Raw genomic sequence first — 6,139 nt, forward strand, 5'->3', positions numbered from 1 at the left:
AGTTCCCGAGGGAGATTGCAGAATGGCGCTAAATGCTGTACCCAATCTTCAAGGAGAATAGATTAAAACGGAAGCGTGTAGCTCTCGTAGTCGATAAACTGTATATTGACCACCAAATGTTCCGAGACACAAAGACTACTCCATGGCTATTCTAAAAATTACAATGTTCTCATAGAGGAGTCGAACAATGGAACACCAAATACTAGCCATGGTAGGGATTGGAATAATAAAATATATATATAGATAGAAAAGCAATAAAATAAAACAATTGTTAAATAAATATAGGACAACTACACTGTACCTTTCAAGATAGGGAATGATGATGTAAAATAATTAGTATTCCATTTTCCATTGATAGTATTTTATAAATGGATAAGATGGCATTAGAAGAAAGGATAACTAGCTAAATAATACACCTTCAAATATAACTAATTTTATTCAGTCAACATGGTGGAGATAAAAACACAGCAAACAGAAGACATAGAAGGCACAGTATCTGGGTATGTGTGGATGTATTGTGATGGAAGGTGTGGTGTGTTATTGTGTTTGGAAAAGTGTGGCGTTAAGTGAGTGAGAAAGGAAATGGTTGCATATCCCAGAACCAATGTGTGTCTGTGAGCATGGGTTGTGAGAGACAGCTTTCAATTTTGTGCAGATGAGGGATATACATTTTAAAATAAAGTATACATCTATTTTTTTATTTTATTGTCCTATCATGATGGAACGGTCCCCAACCCTATACCCTAGACACCCACCTGAGCGACCCATACACCAAAGAGAAGTCCCTATCTGTTTTAAGGCCTGCTGTAAGCAGCAAAAACAGAAAGATAAATGCTGTCAGAGACCTACTAGAGCAGCACCGCCCCCTCAAGATTCTGAGCTTGCCTGGCAGGGTTGGTCCTACAAAGCCAGAGCCCCCTGATGGGAGAGCATAATATACAAGGAAATTCTCAAAGCTGCTAATGAGAACCTTGACGACCTTGTACCTAGCCAGTGGGGATTCCGGTGGGGTACCCCCACCCAGGTAGTGGCAGTGTTCGCAACACTGGCTGCAGTAACCCATGGGGAGGGGGTCACACTCGGACAATCAGAGAGGGGGCATATTATTGTGGCCCAAAATAATCAAAGGTCTGACTGCACAGAGATTCTTGGGGAAATGGTCACAACGGGGGACCAGTGTGTGTGTGTTTTAGGGGGAGGGGGTGGATCTGATCTCCATCACCTAGGACATGACACATTTTTGACAATTTTTGCTCAATCTTGCATGCTTTCTCAAACAGCTGAAACTGTATATGAACGCATAAATCAGGTCCTTTCATGGGGTAAGAATGTTAGTGACAATATAGGATGAATCACAATAATTGTTTCCTAAAATAATAATTGCTTGACAAAAATGTAATGTAATGTAATGGCAATCCTGGTTATAGGTAACAATCCTTTGCATGAACTGCTGACATTATTACGCATATTAATTGTTAATGATGGAAATTAAGATACACAAGATATTTGAATATATATATATATTTTTAATAGCTATATATAAAGCAAATTGAGGTGACAGTATTGTAAATACTTTTAGCGGATGATATGCTTCTGTTCTGTGGGTGGCACAGTGTGCTGTTTTCGAAGGATGGGTCCTGGCCTCTCGAGGGGCCTAGGGATCCGGGGTGACGGCGGTGGTCTGCTGGTCCAATTGTAAAGTGGTTATCCCACTGGCTATAGGGTGAACGCACCAATTTGTGAGTCGCTCTGGCTAAGAGCGTCTGCTAAATGACGTTAATGTGCCCTTGAGCAAGGCACTTAACCCTAATTGCTCCTGTAAGTCGCTCTGGATAAGAGCGTCTGCTAAATGACGTAAATGTAAATGTAATGTCACTGGGATGACAACCCAACTTGGGATGGGGAGGGGCTTTAGCGGGTGGAATAGTGGAGAACAATTGGAGGGTTACTTAGTAGCAATGCAAATATCATGGTACAGCTACACTACCAGTCCAAAGTTTGGACACACCTACTCATTCAAGGGTTTTTCTTTATTTTTTACTACTTTTTACATTGTAGAATAATAGTGAAGACATCAAAACTATGAAATAACACATATGGAATCAAGTAGTAAACAAAAAAGTGTTAAACAAATCAAAATATATTTTATATTTGAGATCCTTCAAATAGCCACCCTTTGCCTTGATGACAGCTTTGCACACTCTTGGCATTCTCTCAACCAGCTTCACCTGGAATGCTTTTCCAACAGTCTTGAAGGAGTTCCCACATATGCTGAGCACTTGTTTTCTGCTTTTCCTTCACTCTGCAGTCCGACTCATCCCAAACCATCTCAATTTGGTTGAGGTCAGGGGATTGTGGAGGCCAGGTCATATGATGCAGCACTCCATCACTCTCCTTCTTGGTAAAATAGCCCTTACACAGCCTGGAGGTGTGTTGGGTCATTGTCCTGTTGAAAAACAAATGATAGTCCCAATAAGCCCAAACTAGATGTGATGGCGTATTGCTGCAGAATGCTGTGGTAGCCATGCTGGTTAAATGTGCCTTGAATCCTAAATAAATCACAGACAGTGTCACAAGCAAAGCACCCCCACTCCATCACACCTCCTCCTCCATGCTTTACGGTGGGAACTACACATGCAGAGATCATCCGTTCACCCACACTGCGTTTCACAAAGACACGGCGGTTGGAACCAAAAATCTCTAATTTGGACTCCAGACCACAGGACACATTTCCACCGGTCTAATGTCCATTGCTCGTGTTTCTTGGCCCAAGCAGGTCTCTTCTTCTTATTGGTGTCCTTTAGTAGTGGTTTCTTTGCAGCAATTCGACCATGAAGGGCTGATTCACACAGTCCCCTCTGAACAGTTGATGTTGAGATGTGTCTGTTACTTGAACTCTGTGAAGCATTCATTTGGGCTGCAATTTCTGAGGCTGGTAACGCTAATGAACTTACCCTCTGCAGCAGAGGTAACTCTGGGTCTTCCATTCCTTTGGCGGTCTTCATGAGAGCCAGTTTCATCATAGCGCTTGATGGTTTTTGCGACTGCACTTGAAGAAACGTTCAAAGTTCTTGAAAATGTCCGTATTGACTGACCTTTGTGTCTTAAAGTAATGATGGACTGTCGTTTCTCTTTGCTTATTTGAGCTGTTCTTGCCATAATATGGACTTGGTCTTTTACCAAATAAGGCTATCTTCTGTATACCGCCCCTACCTTTTCACAACACCACTGATTGGCTAAAACGCATTAAGAAGGAAAGAAATTCACAAATTAACTTTTAAGAAGGCACACCTGTTAATTGAAATACATTCCAGGTGACTACCTCATGAAGCTGGTTGAGAGAATGCCAAGAGTGTGCAAAGCTGTCATCAAGGCAAAGGGTGGCTATTTGAAGAATATCAAATATCAAATATATTTTGATTTGTTGAACACTTTTTTGGTTACTACATGATTCCATATGTGTTTATTTAATAGTTTTGATGTCTTCACTATTATTCTACAATGTAGAAAATAGTAAAAATAAAGAAAACCCCTTGAATGAGTAGGTGTGTCCAAACTTTTGACTGGTACTGTACATGGACACTCAATCACTATGTTACTTTTTTATGGTAAATTTACAAACATATATTATGATAAATAGATTTGAAACTTGTATTTCATTATGGTAAATGGTGACATAAGTATAGCCAGTTATAATTGTAATGGCTTAGCAGATAATAAGAAAAGAATAACAATATTTACCTGGCTCAAAGAGAAGGACACACTCAAGAATTGTAGATGAAGTTGTGTGGAAAAAGGACTGGGGGGGTGGGGGGGGGGGCATATATACTTCTCCCATGGGCAAAGAAACTCAAAAGGGGTGATGATATTAATTAACAGTCATTTTGATCCGAATGTGCAAATTGTCCAAACAGATCTGCAAAGTAGATGGATGATTTTAAATATGTTATTGGACCATAAACAGATATGGTTCATTAACTTTTACGGACCAAATAATGATGATCCACGCTTCTTTGAAAAAATATCTAATAAATTATCAACCCTGCAAGCAATTCAAGACTCTATTATTATGGTGGGAGATTATAAAACTGTTATAAATACCTCAATGGACCGTAAAGGAAATCACACTACAAACTATCACCCTCATGCTCTTAAGGAAATCATGAATGTCATGGATATATGGAGGCTTAAATATCCTAACATAGTGAGATATACATGGCGGAGGCTCAATCAAGCTAGTCATCTTTACTTCTTCTTATGTCATTCTTGTTGGCACCAAAAGTTTAAAAAGTGTTGATAGGGGACAGAATGCAGTCGGACCATCAGATAATTGGCATATGCATTACTCTTACTGAATTTCCACGTGGGGAAGGATATTGGAAATGTAATCAAAGCCTATTGGATGATAACTTGTTTTTAACTAGGACAGAGGAATTTATAACTGAATTTTTCCGACATAACATAGGTACAGCAAATCCCCTTATTGTATGGGACACTTTTACATGTGCCTTTAGAGGCCATGAAATTCAGTACTCATCTCTAAAACAAAAGCAAAATAGGTCAAAAGAGTCCATACTAACAAAGGAAATAGAAGGTCTAACAGAACAGATAGATAGCAATAAAAACGGTACCATAGAGGCACAGAATAAGTTAGAGGAAAAATAAAAATAAATGGAGGAACTTATTCAAGAAAGATCAAGTGTAATATATTATAAAAATAAAGCAAACTGGATGAAATATGGGGGAAAAAATGCACAAAGTTATTTTTTAAATCTTCAACATAGAAATGCTACCAAAAATAATTGACCTAAACTGCTTACATATGACGGAGTCACCCATGATTCACCAAATTATATTTTGAAAGAGGAAGCAAAGTACTTTAAGCATATGTTTTCGTTTCAGTCTCCTTCATCTCCTACATTTTTAGTAATTTAGCAGACGCTCTTAACCAGAGCGACTTACAGTTAGTGAGTGCATGCATTTATTTTTTTATTTTTTTCATACTGGAATCGAACCCACAACCCTGGCGTTGCAAATGCCATGCTCTACCAACTGAGCTACATCCCTGCCGGCCATTCCCTCCCTTACCCTGGACGACACTGGGCCAATTGTGCGCCACCCCATGGGTCTCCCGGTCGTGGCCGGCTATGACAGAGCCTGGATTCGAACCAGGATCTCTCGTGGCACAGCAAGACCACTGCGCCACACAGTCTCCTCTAACCAAAGGTAATTGTATGGATTTTTTTTCTATGAATTATGTAAAATTAACAGCCGGACAGAAAGACTCATGTGAAGGAGAAATTACAGAGGAGGAACTTCTTGATGCGATAAAAGCCTTTAAGTATGGGAAAATTCCAGGGCTGGATGGCATACCAGTTGAGGTATACCAAACCTTTTTTTGATATAATCAGAGGGCCGTTATTAGCATGTTTTAACCACTCCTATGTAAATGGTAGATTATCAGACACTCAACAAGAAGGTCTGATTTCATTATTACTGAAACAGGATACAAGTGGGAAATATAAAGATCCAGTCCATTAAAAAAATTGGAGGCCCCTTACACTTCAGTGTTGTGATGCAAAAATTCTATCTAAATGTATAGCGCATAGAATTAAAAAGGTATTGTCGGACATTATTCATTCTAATCAGACAGGTTTTTTACATGGACGATACATTGGAGATAATATAAGGCAAGTAATGGAAACAATAGAACACTATGAAAAATCTGGGAAACCAGGCCTGCTATTAATAGCTGACTTTGAAAAGGCTTTTGATAAAGTACGACTGGAGTTTATATATAAATGCCTGGAACATTTCAATTTTGGAGAATCTCTTATAAAATGGGTTAAAATCATGTATAGTAAACCTAGGTTTAAAATAGTAAATAAAGGCTACTTCTCAGTTCCAAACTGTCAAGAGGAGTAAAACAAGGTTGTCCAGTACCGGCATATCTATTTATTATGGCCATCGAAATGTTAGCTATTAAAATCAGATCCAACAATAATATCAAGGGATTAGAAATCCAGCACTTAAAAACAAAGGTGTCATTGTACGCTGATGATTCAGGTTTTCTTTTAAATCCACAACTTGTATCCCTCCACAGCCTCATAGATGATCTAGATAATGTTTATAACCTATC

Source organism: Coregonus lavaretus, assembly GCF_964263955.1.
Source record: "Coregonus lavaretus genome assembly, chromosome: 9".
In the NCBI taxonomy this organism is placed as follows: Eukaryota; Metazoa; Chordata; class Actinopteri; order Salmoniformes; family Salmonidae; genus Coregonus; species Coregonus lavaretus.